This window comes from Mustela lutreola, chromosome 9 (assembly GCF_030435805.1).
Source record: "Mustela lutreola isolate mMusLut2 chromosome 9, mMusLut2.pri, whole genome shotgun sequence".
NCBI lineage: Eukaryota > Metazoa > Chordata > Mammalia > Carnivora > Mustelidae > Mustela > Mustela lutreola.
In genome coordinates, this window is record NC_081298.1 from 53259481 (window position 1) to 53278564 (window position 19084).

A 19084-nucleotide genomic window follows, 5' to 3' on the forward strand; every position below is an offset into this window, starting at 1 on the left:
TTTGTCATGTGCTTATAAGCCATCCATATCCTTTTGGTGACATGTCTCTTCAATAATTCTCTTCACATGTAAAATTGGATACTCTGTTTGTTAGTAGTAAGGTTTTTTATTTTTATTCATTTTTTAATAATCAGAGTAGATGTCCATTATCAGATATATAATTTTCAAATCCCTTCTCCATCTTTACGGTTTCTCAATGGAGCTTTGATAGCTGTGTCTTTCAAGAAATATGCTACTTCTTTCCTGGTACATGGAGGTATGACTAGAACATTATCAATGTTGACCTTTGCAAACAAAATCATGGCTTAAGATATAGGTAGTCTGCGGTTGTTGGGAGTGCTCTGTAATATCAAGCATATCTAGTTAGTTGATAATTTTGTTCAAGTCTTACATATCTTACCACTTTGATAACCATTTGTCTATATAATCTTATATAATCTTAAAATAAGGGTGTTGAAATTTTTTTCCATTTCTCTTCTAAGGTAGAAGTTATGATTTTTGTTCTTAGTTTTTCCCTATATATCCCCAAATCTGTTATTAAGTATTAAAAGTCAAGAATTATTATACTCCATGATGAATTCATCCTTTTACTCTTCTGTAATTTTGACTTGATCTTTATGTCTGATAATGAAATTTGCTTTAAAATCACTTTTCATTATCTTGATATAACCACCATTGTTATAGTGTGATTGTGTTAATATAGCATATTTTTTCTTTTACTTTTTAAAGCACTTATATATTTAATCCTGACAAAGAAACAAAACAGCTTTTTAACTATGGAAGTATCTTTCTAAATTATCTTTTTTTTTTTTTAAATAAAGCAGTAGAAATTTTTGTTAAGGGACCTAAAGTGAAAGTAGATTTAGAAATTAATTAATTTATTTAATTATTTATTTAGTAAAAGATTTTATTTTGTTTATTGACAGCAAGAGAGAGAGATAGAGAAGAAGAAGCACACAAGCAGGGGGAATCACGTGCAAAGGGAGAGGAAGAAGCAAGCTCCTTGGGGTGCAAGTAATCCCATGCAGGGCTGGATCCCTGTACACTGGAATCATGACCTCAGCCAAAGGCAAACATCTGCTTAAACAACTGAGTCATCCAGGCACCCCTAGAAAATTAAAAAAAAAAGACATTTTAAAAACTTTTTGTTTCTTTCTTGTATTTTCTTTAAATATTTTATTTATTTGACAGAGAGACAGGATGAGGAACTATAAGCAGGGCAGAGGGAAAAGGAGAAGCAGGTTTCCCACTGAGCAGAGAGCCTGATGTGGGGCTCCATCCCAGGACCCTGGGATCATGACCTGAAAAGAAGGGACACTTATGGAGGAAGCCACCCAGACACCTCTTTTCTTTGTTTTTAATATATGGCAACTGATGCTTCCCAGCCACGAGGAGCATATTACCCATTGATTAAATCTTTGATAACAACCTATTTAAAAAGGTGTGTAAATATATACTTACTCAGATTTATACACTTTGTGTTTTCTTCATAGTTTGGGGCTGGACCCCATGGTCACAACACTGCTTCCAGTCTTTGCCTTCCCATCTTTTGATACCAGGTATTTGGTCAGCAAAGCAAATTAGTATCAAAATTAATAAGCCCTTGGCACCATATCTCTGGAGCAGGGGTTGCTCTTAGCCAAGGCCCAGAGCAGTTGACGTCCCCTCGCTAGTGCTATAGCCCCAAGGACTAGGTCCCTGCCACCAGAACTCAGTCTTACATGTTATGCTAAGCAGACAAAACCAAAACAGGAAAGCTCCGTCAGCTCTCACTGGCATGCCTCATCTCCAACTTCCTCGACGTCCAGGCAGTACCAGATGACAGGGAGGGGTCTTGGTCCAAAATATGGGAGGGAAGGAAGTAGCCACAAGCAAGTACCTGCCTCTCTGTTCCTTTCTTTCATGAGCAGGTTGTAAGGAGGAGGAGAAGGAAAGGGAAGAGAGGTGCACTTCAAGGGGTGACGGCCTCAGGTAGGCAGCTGGCTCCTGCCAGTAGGAAAGGGAAAAAGGAGAAGGCAGTGAGTCTTTCAGGGAGGGTGGGGGGTTAGGGTTACAGCTTATGACGGAATCTGTACAGGAGTAATAGGGATACTAGTCATTAGAGTCTACCATTGGCAAGCTGGGCTGGGTGTCAGGGCAGATAGGCCTCCCTGGGCAACGGCACATGAGAGAAGGTGGAATTCTTCTCTGAGGAGCAGGTGGAGCTTTGGGTGTTGGGAAAGCATAGACAGTATTGTTCCAGGGCAAAGAACAGGTCCGGGTACTCCTGGTTGGAGTTCAAGGCCACAGTATGATCCAGGTCTTCTACCAGCAGCTCGAAGGTACCACATGCCAGCCACCCCTCATCATTGTGTAAAACTCTCTGGTGCACTTATTGGCTTATCCATCAAATGACTCCTTCAGCAGCTTGAAAACCACCTCCACAGGCACTCCAGGATATGGGAGGCTCTCAGAGTGAAAATTTTGCACAGGATCACCCCAAAAGACCAGAAGTCACTCTGGTGGATATAGATCTGGTCAAACATGGCCTTAGGGACCATCCACTTCACAGGCAGTCCACTGTTGGTTGTCTTTTTATAGTAACTGATGTGGTGATATCTCTGGCAAGGCTGAAGTCTGAGATCTTCATCATGTTGTCCTTTGTCACCAGCACTTCCCTGGTGGCCAGGTCTTGGTGTATGCACTTCTTGGAGGCAAGGTACTCCATGCCTCAGGCTACCTGGTAGGCACAGGATACCAGGACCTTGGAGGAGAGTTGCTCTGCTGCATTGTGGCTGATATTGTAACAGTACTCCAGGTCAGGAGGCCTCTGGGCCTGCAGGTACTCCTGTATGTTGTCTTTGGAGGCATATTCCATGAGAGTGTACGAAGGACCATCCTGTGTGCAGGACCCAGCAGGTTGATGGTGTCCTTGTGCTGTCCAATCATCTTCACCATCTCCATTTCTGAGATTATGTTTGACAGGTCTTTCTCTGTTGCATCTGACTTCAACATCTTCACAGACACGTTAGTCAAATGTTTGGATTTGTCTTTGTCCAGCCCAATGGCCTCCTCCAACACCACCTGCCCAAAGGAGGCCTATCTTAGGGGTCTGCCTAAACTGCCTACAACCAGCCTGCCTCAAGGCAGTTATGAACTCTAGATTATCCTCAAAATATTAACATTAAACCACAAGCTAAAAATTCTCTTCACTAGGTCTCTGTCGCAGGTCTAATTTTCTTATCTTTCATCATTTATCTTTTTCCTAATTCTTATTTTCAGTATAGTTTATTTTGCTTCCAGGTGTTTCCCCTGGTTTCTGTATGCTGTTTCATAGGGAAGAATTATCCTGTCATAAAATTATTTCTTGAGCATTCATTACATCTCTCATTTAAAATGGGTTCTTTTATGGTATTGATTCATTTGAGTTTTCTGAAAATGGGAAGAATTTTCAAAATGGTGTTTTCCTCAAGGTTCAGAGTATGTCTTAGCCTCATCTTTACACTTTTTGAAATTCACTTTTCAAATTCTTGTCCCTCTTTTTATCTTTTTAAATTAAAATGTTTAATTTTTACTATTTTTTTATTTGAGTATAGTTGATATTCAGTGTTACATTGGTTTCAGATTTTCAATATCTCCATACATTATTCTATGATCACTACAAATATAGCCACCATCTGTCACCATATAACACTATTATAATATCATTAACTATATTCTCTACACTGTCCCATATCTCTTTTTAAAATCTCTGATTTTTATGTTTTCTGTTATTCCAATTTTCGACCATCATTTTACTTGGTTACATTAATAAAATATGCCTGATTACACACTCTTTGCTGAACACCATAGCATTTGATTTATAGTAGTCTTCTTCTTCTTCTTCTTCTTTTAAATTAACATATAATGTCTTATTTGCCCCAGGGGTACAGGTCTGTGAATCGCCAGGTTTACACACTTCACAGCACTCACCACAGCACATACCCTCCCCAATGTTCATATCCCCACCACCCTCTCCCTACCCTCCCCCCCTCCGGCAACTCTCAGTTTGTTTTGTGAGATGAAGAGTCTCTTATGGTTTGTCTCCCTCCCGATCCCATCTTGTTTCATTTACTCTTTTCCTGTCCCCCAAACCCCCCACATTGCACCTCCATTTCCTCATATCAGGGAGATCATATGATAGTGTCTTTCTCTGGTTGACTTATTTTGCTAAGCATAATACCCTCTAGTTCCATCCATGTCAACGCAAATGGCAAGATTTCATTTCTTTTGATGGCTGCATAGTATTCCATCGTGTATGTATATATATATATATATATATATATATATATATATATATATATCATTCATTTGTTGATGGACATCTAGGTTCTTTCCATAGTTTGGCTATTGTAGATATTACTGCTATAAACATTTTGTGCACGTGCCCCTTTGGATCATACAGCAGTCTTCTTTACCTCTATCAGAACCCCAGGAAGCTTTATTTATTTATTTACTCACATAAACAGATGATCCAACCCAACGTTTTCTGATGTTCTAATGTATTATAATGTCTTACCGCTTAACACTATGCTTACTGCTCTCTTTCACTGTCTGACTAAATCCTCATCATCACTATGCCATTTAATGAGAAAGAACATTTGAACTCAGAGTTCTCTCCATATCAGGGAATGAAGACTCCACCCTTCTGTTTGTGCAGGTAAAATAAATGTTGATATTGTCTGTCCTGCATATACCCCATCCTGTTCACCAGAATATTCACCATCAAAATATATACAAAATTAAAACCATACCTCACCACTTCTATTACCACCCAGCATGCTAAAAACACCATCATATGTTCCTGAATTATTGACTTGATTGATAACCACACTTCCACACATACTGCACTCCTTTCTCCCTGCAAATTTATTTTGGTACAGCAATTTAACCTAAAAATCAAGTCAGATGATTTTATTCTGCTGTTGAAAGTCTTTTGGTATCTTCCCCTTTCATATTAAATAAAAACTGAAGGCGTTTCAATGTACTAGAATGTCATACATCAATACCTTCTTCCTCTCTACACCACTATGAACTCCTCATTGGCCTCCTTGCTTTTCCTCAAAAGTAACAGACAAGCAGTTCACACAAAGTCTATATACTTACTTGCTCTGCCTAGAGCAATCTTTTCCTTTAATATTTGTATAACACTCTCCTTCACTTCCTGGGTCTTTGTGCAAATAACATCTCCTAAGTGAGATATAACCACCCAACACAAAATAAAATTAACGTTCATCCCAGCATTCTGCAATGGCTTTTACCATTCTTGTATTTCTTTGTAACACTTATCACCATCAACCATCAATCATTATTCTATTACTGGTTTATTTTCTTATTTGAGACAGAGAGAGAGAGAATTGGGAGGGTGCGCAGAGGAAGAAGAAAACACCCCACTCACTGCCTAGAAAGCCTGCTGGGGAGTTACATCCCAGGACCCTGAGATCATGACCCAAGCCAAAGGCAGTCACTCAATGGACTGAGCCTCAGAGGTGCCCCTCTATTATTGGTTTATTTCACTATTATATTTCAAAAGAATGTAAGCTCTTTGTGGTCAGGTATTTTATATGTTTTATTAATTGAAGTATTCTCAGAAAGGTAGCTGGCAGATTGTAAGGGCTCACTAAACTGTATTTTGTTGTTATTATTGGGCTCCTTTATGGGCTTTACCTCTTACGCTAGAAGTCTATCCTTCAGATGTAAGCAATAAGAATAGAGCCCTGCTGCCTGTTCAAATGTGTAAAAAGCCTGTATTAAGTGGATATTTTAAAAGCTAAATGAATGGCTTAATAGTTGTATATAGTGGGAAAGGGAACATATTTTCCACAGTTCAGAAGTGGAGTTCTTTTATAGAGTTCTTGTACAAGCCTACACTATTGAACGATAATGGGCAGTTGTACATTACAATTATACAAACAATTTGGTAATATATATCCTTTTTTTGTAATTCATGACTGGATCATTTAATTCCTTAGGAGCATTATAGCATTTCAACTTTTCCTGTTCAATAAACTTATTGGGGTTGCTACCTTTTTTATTCAAATGGAGAAATAGTCATGATTTAATCTAAATAAAGTGTTACTGATTGTGTTGTTTTCTAGGAATGAGTCGCACATGCTAGTTTAAAATTTTTGTTAAATTCCCAAGTCTGTCACTGATAAAAGCCTTTTGTAGATTAGTAACTTGATCAAAACGGAAAAGTTATGTAACACCAATTGTTATACTATCTTTGTTTCCATCTTGCATTCTAATAACACCCATCTTAACTCTATTTAAGACAAATCATTGCCAGATGGATTTCTGGCATTGATTGCATGATACGAAATCTAGTATAACTAAAAGATTTTGGTTTTAGTAGCATATAAATCAATTTAGAAAAATATATGTATTTGAATATAAGATAAAGTTTTAAATTATTTGGCAATAGTAAACTAAACTTTTTTTTGGTAAATTTTTATTTTCTAAAATTTCATTGAGCTCTTTTGCAATAAGAAACAAGTTACAAAAAATTAAGGTTTATTTACCCCAATTCAAAATTATTAAGAATATAATCATTGAGGTTGAAGTATTTAAAATTTTGAACCCAAAATATTTTATTAGGTAAATTCATGAATGCTGAACATTCACTGTTAAAATATACTAATACTATTAATAGACTGGTAGAAGCCTAAAATCAAATTTTTATTAAATATTTATATCCATATCATTCCATGGCTTGGTAATTCATTTCTCTAGCATTAAATAATATTCCATTGTTTGCCTGTACTACACTTTATTTTTCCTTTCACCCTTGGAAGGATATCTTGGTTGCTTCCAAGCTTTTGTCAGTTATGAATAAAACTACTATAGACATGTTTGTGGGTATAGATTTCATCTTCTTTGGATGAATACCAAGAACTGCTACTGCTGAATCATCTGGCAAGAATATGTTTAGTTTTGTAAGAAACTGCCAAGTTGTTTTGCATTCTTTATTCTCAATAGACATGGAAGAACATTCCTGTTGCTCCACATCCTCACCAACATTTCGTGTTCTGTTGTCAGTGCTCTGGATTCTGGGTATGTACTGGTGTTCTCTTTTTTGTTTTAATTTGCATTTTCCTGATGACATATGATGTGAAGCATCTTTTTATATGCTTATTTGCCATCTGTAATATTGTCTTTTGTGAGGTATCTGCTAAAGTCTTTGGCTCATTTTTAATCAGGTTTTTCCCCCATTGTTGAGTTTTAAGGGGTCTTTGTGTATTTTTTATTAACAGTCCTTTGCCAGATGTGTATTTTGCAAATTTTTTCTCATAGTCTGTGCTTTGCCTTTTCATTCTCTTGGCATTGTGTTTCACAGAGTAGACATTTTTAAATTCAGTGCTTGTGCTTTTGTAGCTAAAGTTATTGCCAAAACCAAGGTCATTTAAATTTTCTTCTATATTACCTTCTACATGTTTCATGTTTAGGTTTATAATCCAATCTGAGTTAATTTTTGTGAAGAGTGTATGATATCTGCCTGGATTTATTTTATTTTATTATTTTATTTTATATTTTTACATTTAGCTTCACCATTACTCCAGAACCATTTGTTTAAAAGATTGTATTTTGCTCTCTTGTATTGCTTTTGCTTTTCTATTAAATATAAAATATAATTGATAATATATATTCCGTTGCTTTAATCTAGTCTTTCTGTGGTATTACAATATCTTGCTTACAATTATCGTTATGGTAAACTTTTTAAAAAGATTTTATTTATTTATTTGACAGAGATAGAGATCACAAATAGGCAGAGAGACAGACAGAGAGAGAGATGAGGAGAAGCAGGCTCCCTGCTGAGCAGAGCGCCCAATGAGGGACTCGATCCCAGGTCCCTGGGATCATGACCTGAGCCGAAGGCAGAGGCTTAACCCACTGAGCCACCCAGGTGCCCCATCATTATGGTAAATTTTGAAGTCAGTCCTCAGTCTTAGATCTCCTTCAACACTATGTTGACAATTGTGAGTCTTTGCCTCTCCATATAAACTTTAAAATAAGTTTGTTAATATTTAAAAAAAGAACTTGCTGGAATGCATTAATTGTATAGATAAACTGGGAAACCAGTGACCTCTTGAGCTTAGCAGGAGATAGACAATGGACATCAGTTGTCACAGTGGTGCCTCTGGCAGAACCTATTGCAAATCCCTAGGCAAAATGAGACCTCAAGGATCTGAGAGAATGTCTAAGAAGTACTTGATACATCCCTTGGTTATGGTTTATTGAAGTGTCCACCTGTCTGAAAGCTGGGGAATCTAGATAAGGGAGGGAAAATTAGTTATGATCAAACATATCAACAAACATCAATAAATTTTGTAAAACTAATTGTCATGGCTCATATACACTATGAACAACAGAGGGACCATCAGAAGGAAAGCATCAGTTATGTTTATTGTGAAATTTTTTATTCAAAATAAAGCAATGTGAGGGGAAGACACAATGAGAAAATTACCATTTTTTAAATGGTTAAACTTCTTACAAAATGGAATAGGTTTTATATTCTAAGTAGTATATTGAAAAGTAAAACATTGGGGCACCTGGGTGGCTCAGTGGGTTGGGCTGCTGCCTTCGGCTCAGGTCATGATCTCAGGGTCCTGGGATGGAGCCCCGCATCGGGCTCTTTGCTCCGCAGGGAGCCTGCTTCCCTCTTTCTCTCTCTCTCTGCCTGCCTCTCTGCCTACTTGTGATCTCTCTCTGTCAAATAAATAAATAAAATCTTTAAAAAAGAAAAGAAAAGAAAAGTAAAACATTAAAAATAAAATTTTAATTAAAAAATTATGTAATTTTAAAAAAAGGTTAAACATAGCAGAACCATTTTTCTTATAACTGGAAAATACATTGTATGTATATCTATCAAAAATAACTTGTCATGTGGGCGCCTGGGTGGCTCAGTGGGTTAAATCCTCAGCCTTCGGCTCAGGTCATGATCCCAGGATCCTTGGATCTTTGAGTCCCACATCGGGCTCTCAGCTCAGCAGGGAGCCTGCTTCCTCCTCTCTCTCTCTGCCTGACTCTGCCTACTTGTGATCTCTGACAAATAAATAAATAATATCTTTTATAAAAAAAAATTTAAACAAATAACTTGTCATGTCTGGAATCAGGAGCATATGGAAAAAAATAATATCTGAGGACAATACTTCTGCCATGTTTTGTGACTTGTTAATATTTTTAAACAGTCAGGCAACTTTTAGCTTTATTGAAATACCTGCTAAGATACCAGCAGTGCCTTTTAGAGCCCTTGACTATAAAAATTAATTGCAAATATTCAAAATGTTTACTATGGTGTCACTATTTAGGGCCACCACCAAGTATGTTTCAGAAGTAAGCATAACTGTTACTCTTCCTTAAGGCAAAAGGGCATATTTTCAGGAGTTCCATCTGCTGTACCAGGAGGTGAATCAAGTAATGATTTTTGTCTATAAAATAATTCACTTTTCAATCTAACATTCCTCATTCCACATTATAATAATAAAAACTAGGAGGAGACTAAAACAAACAAACAACTACAACTACAACAACCAGCTTTTCCTTCAGTGGAAAAGTAAATATAACCTTATGAGTAGCCTGAAATTTATTTTTAAATATTTTTAAGATAAACGTTTTTGTTAGAAAACCATATATTTTATATTACTAAGAAATAACAGGCAAAGTTTTATTAACTTCTAAAAAGTCTAATTACTTCTATTTATCTATTAACTCATCTCTTTATGAAGTAGAACATGATCACACCTATTGTATCTACCCAAGTTTGTATGCTTTGGTTATTTTATGTTTGCTATTTCCTTGCTTAATTTTTACAATATTTGATACATAATAGTATCTTTAAGTCCATCTATGGTTTCACAGAATTTGTATGAACTTCATAAAAATGTACCATACTTTTTGCACTGTCCTTGTTTTACTTCTCTATTAGCTTTCCAAGATTTATTCACTTTAGAGTGTGTATTTTATTTTTATTCCTCCATAATGCTATGTTTACAAATTTGTATTTATCTGTACTTTTAAAAATATCTTAATTATATACCATTTCTCATCTCACGTAACACTCATGTTACTCCTACACTTATCAGATATTATGTAACTGAAAACCACAACTCAGCAACAATAGAACACCATTTTTCAAAATTAAGTGGCTTACCAGAATTCTTTAATTCTATCCTTTATTTGTATTAGATGACCCTTTATTCTGGTATTTGGCATTGTTCATATGGAGGAAAGCTTATAAGTTGATATTCCATAAATAGAAGGATTTATTATGATTGAGTAATTATTTTCATTTATAATGCATAGAATATGGTTGATTTAATATTTCTTTCTTACCCTCTGCCTGGAACATAGTGCTATCTATGTAATAGCCACTAAAATATTAAGTTAATTACCTAGACTTTAAACTGCTTATTAATAGGAATGACATACAGAACTCTTCTCACATTGGGACACCTGGGTGGCTCAGGGTCCTGGGACTGAGTTCTGCAACAGATTCCCTGCTTAGCCGGGAGTTTGCTTCTCCCTCACCCTGCTGCTCCCCCTGCTTGTGCTCTCTCTCACTCTCTCTCTTACAAATAAATAAAATTAAAAAAATAAATTCTTCTCAGATAGCTAATATAGAATATCGTTTTTGTATTCATCAAAGGGAAAGTGCCATATAATAATGAAATTCAGACTACTTCAAATTCATTTTTTAACCAGTAAGAAAGTACTGGAAACAAGCCAAAAATGTCTTCAATGAATTAAAGAAATAGATTGATTTTCAATATCTTAATGTTTCTAAAATAAATTGCAAGATTTTTATACTAGATATCAGTGTAAATATTCATTATACAAGGATATTCTAAAAATAAACTCGAGAAAACTACTTGACATATATGATGACAAAAAGGAGTTTGACAAAAGTCAGTTTGGGTAAAACTTACAACACCTACCACCTGAAACTCTTGTTCTATAATTTAATTATTTTAATTTACAAAAATACAAAAATAATATGTCAGAGTAAGTATATTGATAGCTTTGAAGGTATGCTCTGGTTGTGCACTGTTTACTATTTAAAGGGGAATCAAATATGTGATGCTTATGGTGTGACTATATTAAAATTCAACAAGTTCAGAAGCATACGAGGAATAGAATAAAGACAAAAGATGACCCTTACTTATCCTAAAGATAGACAATGGTATATATGTGCTAGTTGGGGAGAGAATCCAGTCAGTAGATGGACGATGTGGTAGTGGAAAAAAAAAAGACACAACGTTTTGGTTGAAAGTTTAGCACTATATTTAACAAAGTGAAATTGTGTGTTAATAGCCTTGAATAAAATCCAAAAAATATTTTCAATTCATTGAAGATTATTTAGGAAAAACTTGAAAAGTACAACTTGATAAGGATTCCAATAAAAGATTCATAAGCAATACAAGTTTCAGAATTTTTAGTATATTTTCCCTAAAAAGCCATTTGATTTAAATTAAAAAGAATTCTATTTACCTGCCACTTAAATAAGAGGAAATTATTTCTTTTTGTAATAAGTCAATAAAATAAATTAACATATCTTTAGAAAACAGATATGCACACTAATTTAAAAAGAATAGTGCTTAATCTGTTCAGCAAACATTTGCAAAATTCCTTGCCATCAGCTAGCTCTGGAGTTCTGCTAGGTGAGTAAGGCCATGTATGTTACTGCTCAGAGTACTGACGCAAAGCAATTGTCCCCTTCACATCCATTTTTTGCTGTTGATATGTCATGCTATGTTGTTTAGAGATCCATAGATGGCCCTACATGAAGGCCTTTTTTTGTGTGTATATGGGTGACTGTGATTTACCTTTCAAATAAGATGGCTCCTGATTTACAATGATTCAACTTATGATATATCTGGCAATGATGTGAAAGTGAAAGTGATTCAGTAGAAACTGTACTTTGAATTTTGAATTTGGGTCTTTATAAAAAGGGCCAGTGACATGTGGTATGGTGCCATCTTGTGATGCTGGACAGGGGCAGTGAGCCATAGCTCCCAGTCAGCTAGAAGGTTACAGGAGTGAACACCTGATATTCTTACAACCATTCTATATATAAACATTCTTATTTTTTTTAGTGTAATATTTAATAAATTGCATGTGATATTTGATACTTTGTTATAAAATAGGCTTTGCTTAAGATGATTTTGCCCAAATGCAGGCAAATGTAAGTGTTCTGAGTATGTTTAAATAAGCTTAAGGTAAGCTATGATATTTGATAGTTTAGGGGTATTAAATGCATTTTCAATTGTTTATGTGTTTCTCTGTACATAGCCCCCTTGTAAGCTGAGGAACATCTCTATAAGTATATGTAGCCTTGGTATGGCTTACATATTGGCCATGTAACATCTAGAACAGTACATGTGCCATATAATTGTCTACAACATCCAACAAGTTTCTTGAAAACTTGTGCCAAAGGGTTTATATCTTTAAGGATTCTTATTTCAGAAGGGTTCTCTCAAACGTAAGATTTTTCAGAAGTTAAGTGAAAATCTGACCAAACTAAACATTTTTCCATTTTCCCTAGTGAGCAAAGATAGCTAAAATCTATCTGCCATTTTCAACACTGTACTCAACGATTGTAATTCTAATTTAAGAACAGATTATTTATATCAAAACCACATGTTGGTCTAATCTTATACAATATTCATAAATCTCACTCAGAGCCCTGGACACTTTTATTTGTTGAGTCTATATGGTACTACGGACATTCATCTTTTTTGACCTCATAGCTTCATGTATGTCTATACTTTTGAAAATACATGCATCATAGTTCCATTGTAAAATGTCTGGGTTATAAAATGTGCTATGCTATCAAAATGGTAATAAGAACATACAAATGACCTGATGTAATGAACTGGACCAGATTGCCAGATATCACATTTCATGCCAGAAAGATTCAGTGGTAAGTTTTAAAATGGCCAGCTATACTTCGACTGAATTATAACTCATTTAACTTCTTTCTTTGTGTACAGTATTATACATTCATCAGTATTATAGTAAATAAGTACTTTGGACAGATGTAAATATGCTGTAATAAAAAATGTTTTTTTTCTTTCTTTTAGTCCTTTTTACTTGTAATAGTAGCCACAAATACCATGCCTCCCCCAAAATAATTTGCAATCCAAATTTATCTCTAAATGAATTTATTGCACAGAAAAAAAAAATATATATATACACTCACAGTAGACATGTTCAAAAATAGTTACACAACAGCAGGGCCGTATATGTAAGCAGTATCGTTGTTTTGTTTTGTTTTTTTCTTTAAAAAAAAAAGAGGTTATGTAAAATATTGGAATTTTATTTCCAGGCCTAGTATTTCAAGACAGTTAACTACACTTACGATGTCAACAGGTTCTTGTTGGCAGTATGATTTTATTCGATCCATGGAATAACAGCAAGAATTTACTATTGCTTCTTTCTTTTATGACACACACAGAAAAAAAAAATTAACACATTTGCTCAAGACCAACCAGAATCATTTTAACCTATCAAAATTGATGGGAGGCCTTCACTGCCAAAGTCACTGCTGGATTTTCACAATTCATTGCAGACAATCTGCTACTCCCATTAGGATAAAGGAGAGAAGAGTCATAATCAGGGAAGAAAGCTGGATTAATACTTGTAATTATCATTGAATTATTTAGCCTGCTATAGGATTATTATTATTAGTGTCATTTGATAATTTTCTCTCATCTAATTAAACACAACTGTGAGTAATTACCCTACCTAATATTTCTCTGTATTGGCTGACTAGCTAGCAAACATTCATGAAAATATCCATTAGCCACACATATAAAATGCTGCATGATAATGCTGTAGAATCAGAACATACCACTACCTGATCCTGTACCTCTTTGAGGATTTGCAAATCAATTAATTCTATGTTTATTGGATTCTTCCCATACAATTAGAAAATTTATAATAGAGTCCATGAACATTATTAGTTTTACCATTTTAAACCAGCAATCACACTTTGATTTCTACAACAAAAGCAGAAATATGAACACACACATTTGGATCAGTTTTCTGTTAGTCTGTCTGGACTTCAAAATCCTATTTCTCAAGATAATGCACACCAAAGTTCTGGATTAAACAAGAAATTATATGGCACCTGAACACTTGGTTTAATATTCTCAAAAGGACTATGCAACTTATTTTTACATTATGACATTGTTTTACAAAGATCCACGCTTTTATAATGTTAGTATTTTTAATAATCAATAAAGTCAATTAATCATGATTAAAAATCAAACATAAAAATTTCTTCTTTTTGCTTTTGCCCCCTCCATTTAGAACTTATTTATAGCCTGATAATTCAAAGGTCCCTATGTTTATGAAAATCTGGACAGAAATAGCTCTAAGATCCCATTCAGAACTTGATATTAATCTAAGTCTTTTGGCTCCATTTATCCTGAGAGCAAAGAGTAGGACAAAGGATTTGAGTACTGTTAGTTGATCTGGGAGATTACCCAAGGTAGAAAAGAATGGGAAAGTGATACAGTGAAGAAGCAACTTTGTCAAAGAGGTACATTGTTGATATAATTGTTGTGGATAGAAAATGAAGGCTTGCTTTTACTGAAAGGTCCTGAGAAACTTCTTTAAGTTGTCCTCATGAAGACCTGAAAACTGACAATTTTACCTATGGTTCTTATTTCCACTTCACTGAGAGCTGTCCTCAGAGGACATTAACTCTCCTACACTTTTGGGTTGTGTTGGAGACATTCTAAAATGAGAGAGAGAACATGAGATGCTATCAGTGTTAAGTAACTGCAATTTCCCATGGAACTATCCACCACAGGTTTGGCTATAATCAGGTGTTGGGCCTTGATATCAGAGGGATTTGAGGCAGTATCATTTTAGGTTAATCATTATATCCGAAATTTCCAAAAACTTCAACTGATGAAACTTTGATTATAAATCTATAAATATAACAATAAATCTACAGTATTCAAATTATTTTCATAGAAATACACAAACAAAGCATCAATTGATTAATATTTAAATGTTACAAAATACTGAACTGAAAGAATTTGGTCATAGAACAACGTGTAAGAAGTAGAACGTAGGTTTAGGTTAGAACTCAGGATGCATTTGAGACTCAGTTAAGAAATTGAATGGAGGGACGCCTGGGTGGCTCAATGGGTTAAGCCACTGTCTTTGGCTCAGGTCATGATCCCAGGGTCCTGGGACCGAGCCCCAAATCAGGCTCTCTGCTCAGCAGGGAGCCTCCTTCCTCCTCTATCTCTGCCTGCCTCTCTGCCTGCTTGTCATCTCTCTCTGTCAAATAAATAAATAAATAAATAAAATCTTAAAAAAAAAGAAAGTGAATGGATGTCTGACTATCTTATAGGCTTGCTAAAAATCAGTGACTTTGTGTTCACGTGTGGCTATGCAGGAATTTTTAACTTTCTCTAAGAAGTTATTAGATTTGATTATATAAGGGCAGTAAAGGATGGGGAAAAGCAAAGTACAAACCCCATAAAGACAAAGACACTGAGTATGAGAAAAGAGTAATAGATAAGAAGAATCAATGTATTTGAGGAAAATGGGAATTGAAATACACAATGATTGTTGATTTTTTTAGATGGAGAAAACAAAACTAGCTTGCAAGAAGGAAATAACAGAAGACATGTTGTGATGTGATACAGAATCCTGGAAAAGGCAGTAACGTGGATTAAAGGAGTAGGATGAGCATATCAGGTAATTTGGATAGGAAGGAGTTAGGAGATAATTGCTTGATAAATTTTATATGGCCCACTTAAATGCACAGATTTCTCTTCTTTAATTTATATGGAGAACAGGGTGTCCTTTCTCTTCCCTTTCAGAGCACTAGAGGTGTAATCTTTCAGACTGAAAACCTGAAAAGCTCAGGACTCAGTTGCTTAAGCACAGCTGAGAGGACATATTTCAATTAAGATTTACATTTTGCTGTAGGTAGTAGACTGTCAAAAGTGGTTTAACCATATTTTTTCATTTAACAAGAAGACTACAGAGAGTGTTTTCTGGTGTTGGTTCAGAGTCTTAAGAAAGTCAAGTGAAGTATCTTAGAGGTTTTCATGGCTTTTTATTAACAGTTGCAAAAATTGCTGTTGGAGTTCTCACTATTAAGCCCACATTTCTGGCAGAAAGATAGAGGTAAAAGAGAATGATATCTCGTACGACTGATACTTTGTCATATGGTTACAATGTAACTAGAAAAGAGACAATAAAATATTTGATGTTGTTTTAAGTTTCCTTGTTGTCAATTCCTCAGTGCTTTCTGATATTAAAGGAAAAAGTAGATGGATATTGACCTGGCAACTATCAACACCTGTCAGTCTCTCTGGATAACCGATATCTCTATAATCTCTTCTTCCCAGTAAAAAAAAATAAAATATATTCATAACCCACACTGTGCCATCTCAAGTTACTGCACCAAGATAAAATTACAATGATTTTCAGTTGTTCCAAATGGACAGAATACCCTTCCTTATGATATCATGTCTTATAAGATACATAATTGGCTTGCTACCAATAAACCCAGATGTGACTGTGGAAGAGACAGGAAAAAAATAATAATATTTATTTATTCCTTGGGTTGACTCTGTTTACACAGATGCATTACTATTAGAAAAGGTTGGTTTGGGACATTGGAATGAATTTACTTAATGGGTCTGTATGTAATTGGGTTGGAGGAAATTTTTAATTTCTATAAAAATTATTAGAATTCTATCTTATTCTCTTTTGTTAATTTTCACATGTTAACAAAGCCAACATTTTTGTCTAGCAGACAAGATCTTAAATCCTAACAAAACTCAAGTTTTTCCTTTTTTTTTTTTTTTAAGTTTGAGAGCCTCATATTCTCTCATGCTGCTTTAAATACAACTCAAAAAAAAAAAAAAAGGAGCTAAATGGGGCAGTAAGACCAGACTTTTTATTTTCTTTTATTTATCTTATTTTTAATTAAAAAATTAAAGATTGTATTTATTTATTTGAGAGAGAGAGAGAGCATGAGTGGGGCAGGGGGATGTAGCGGCAGAGAGAGACTGAGAAGTATATTCCCAAATGCACAGGAAGACCGATATGTGGCTCTATCCCAGGATCCTGACTGAGATCATGACCAGAGACAAAGGCAGATACATGTGCAAAATCCCTTTTTTTCTGGGAAACAATACTTTACAAGAGATGTTTGAAAATGTACTGGGGGATCAACTTTAATCGGAGATACAAAAATTTAATTGACTTTTGTAAAGCTACAGGGATCCAAATGATAGGAATACCAGCCCATTTAGGTTGTGGACTACAGAGTATTCTTCTCTGTATGATTTTATTTTCTTCCATGTCTACTAACTCCAGTCCAAGTTCACTGATCTCTTTTTAGATAGTGCAAAACATGGCAAAGAATACCAAACAAGTGCCCAATATTCTACATTTATTACATCATTTCTAACATATAGAAGTGTGTTATCAAGGCTGGTTCTGTGAATGAACCTAGTTATGCTAAAGTGTGTTTTGTTCTCCAAGAAATTAAATGCATGATTATCACACAATTATAAAATACTTGTGTCAAGAATTTTTATTCAAAAATTAATAAGAGAAGCAGACATTAAAACTAGTTCACATGGTTATTTGGGATATAAGCAGAGTTGTGCAGCAGAAGTGCTCTGGGCCCATAATTTGGGTTATAGAATTTATGTTCTCTAATGAAAAATCACTAACTTGCATAATTGTTAACAAGAATCTTGTGCATTACCATCAGTTTTCTACATTACAACCTCTTGCTCTACAGTTTGTAAATAACTTTGTCAATAGCAAGCTAATAAACGGAGTGACTCCAATGGATTGAGATAATCTCCAGAGTTTCTGCTACATAATGCCCAGGACTCCATTGAAAGGACACCTAAGAATTTATTTTGCCCAAAAATTTGATCATTTTTTTCACTGTCCTTACCTATCTTCCAAACCTAGTCCTTTTGCTTCACCTTTCAGTCTACGGACAACCCTGTATCTGACTGACTTGTTAATTCTGGGAATGTTTTGCAGATTAATTTGCTTGCCAGAGGTGGTTCCTCTAATTGATGTCTAAGAACCCTAATTAGTTAAGAAAACTTTTTTTTTAACATTTTCATTGCTACTTATTATTATTATTATTATTATTGCTAATATCTCTATTATAAATAATTCACAAGGGTATCTTTCTGACAAAAGACAAAGAGCTGGCTACTAGTAGAAAAAGTACATTTGACTCTGTCAGTGAAAGTGGTAAACGGATTTGAGAAAATAAGGCAAAGCACTGGAATTATGTGTTAAAACTTTAAATATTATAGACACATTTACTTAATCTCTAATACTGTTGTTGCTTACAATTAAATAAGATGTTTTCCATGAACCACGCATTACAGCAAATATATTGTTTATACAGATTAAATTTTCATCAAAAGATACACCTGGGTGGCTCAGTTGGTTAAGCAGCTGCCTTTGGCTCAGGTCATGATCCCAGCATCCTGGGATCGAGTCCCGCCTCGGGCTCCTTGCTCGGCCGGGAGCCTGCTTCTCCCTCTGCCTCTGCCTGCCATTCTGTCTGCCTGTGCTTGCTCTCTCGCCCACTCTCTCTGATAAAGAAATAAAATCTTAAAATAAATAAATATATTTTCATCAAAAAATTGTAAGTGTATTTTATTGTAGGATCCTGATAAGCATTTTGCAGATGAGAAAAGTATGTCTCTTCAAATCCCTCATACAATATCTGGCCTAGATAGAAGGATATACTATCACAATTGAGGAAGATCATTGAGATTACTTAAAATGATAAACTTTACTGTATAGGGTTTTTTAAAAGTTTGCCACAGATTCAGATTCTTTTAAAATATATATCTATTTTGTGTAAAGAGAATGCACTGAGAAGTAAAAAGAAAGTGATATATCAGTGCTACCAACTAATGGCTATAATATCATCACCTTATTTATGAACAATGAAACAGTGTGCAATATTTAAATAAATTTAAATAAATTCCTGTTTATTTATTATTAAAGAAATTCCTCTAACAAACAGTATGTTTTGAAGGTTGCT

The 19084-nt window shown here is 34.8% G+C and overlaps 1 long non-coding RNA gene across 1 annotated transcript in view; it reads right to left on the bottom strand.

Annotated features, from left to right (window-relative positions):
* Window positions 1-795: 795 nt before the first annotated feature.
* Window positions 796-19084, bottom strand: part of LOC131808282 (uncharacterized) — a 141011-nt gene continuing 122722 nt past the window's right edge. Inside the window, exon 3 of the long non-coding RNA XR_009344766.1 lies at window positions 796-845. This is a non-coding gene — a long non-coding RNA (uncharacterized LOC131808282). The remainder of the gene's footprint in view (window positions 846-19084) is intronic.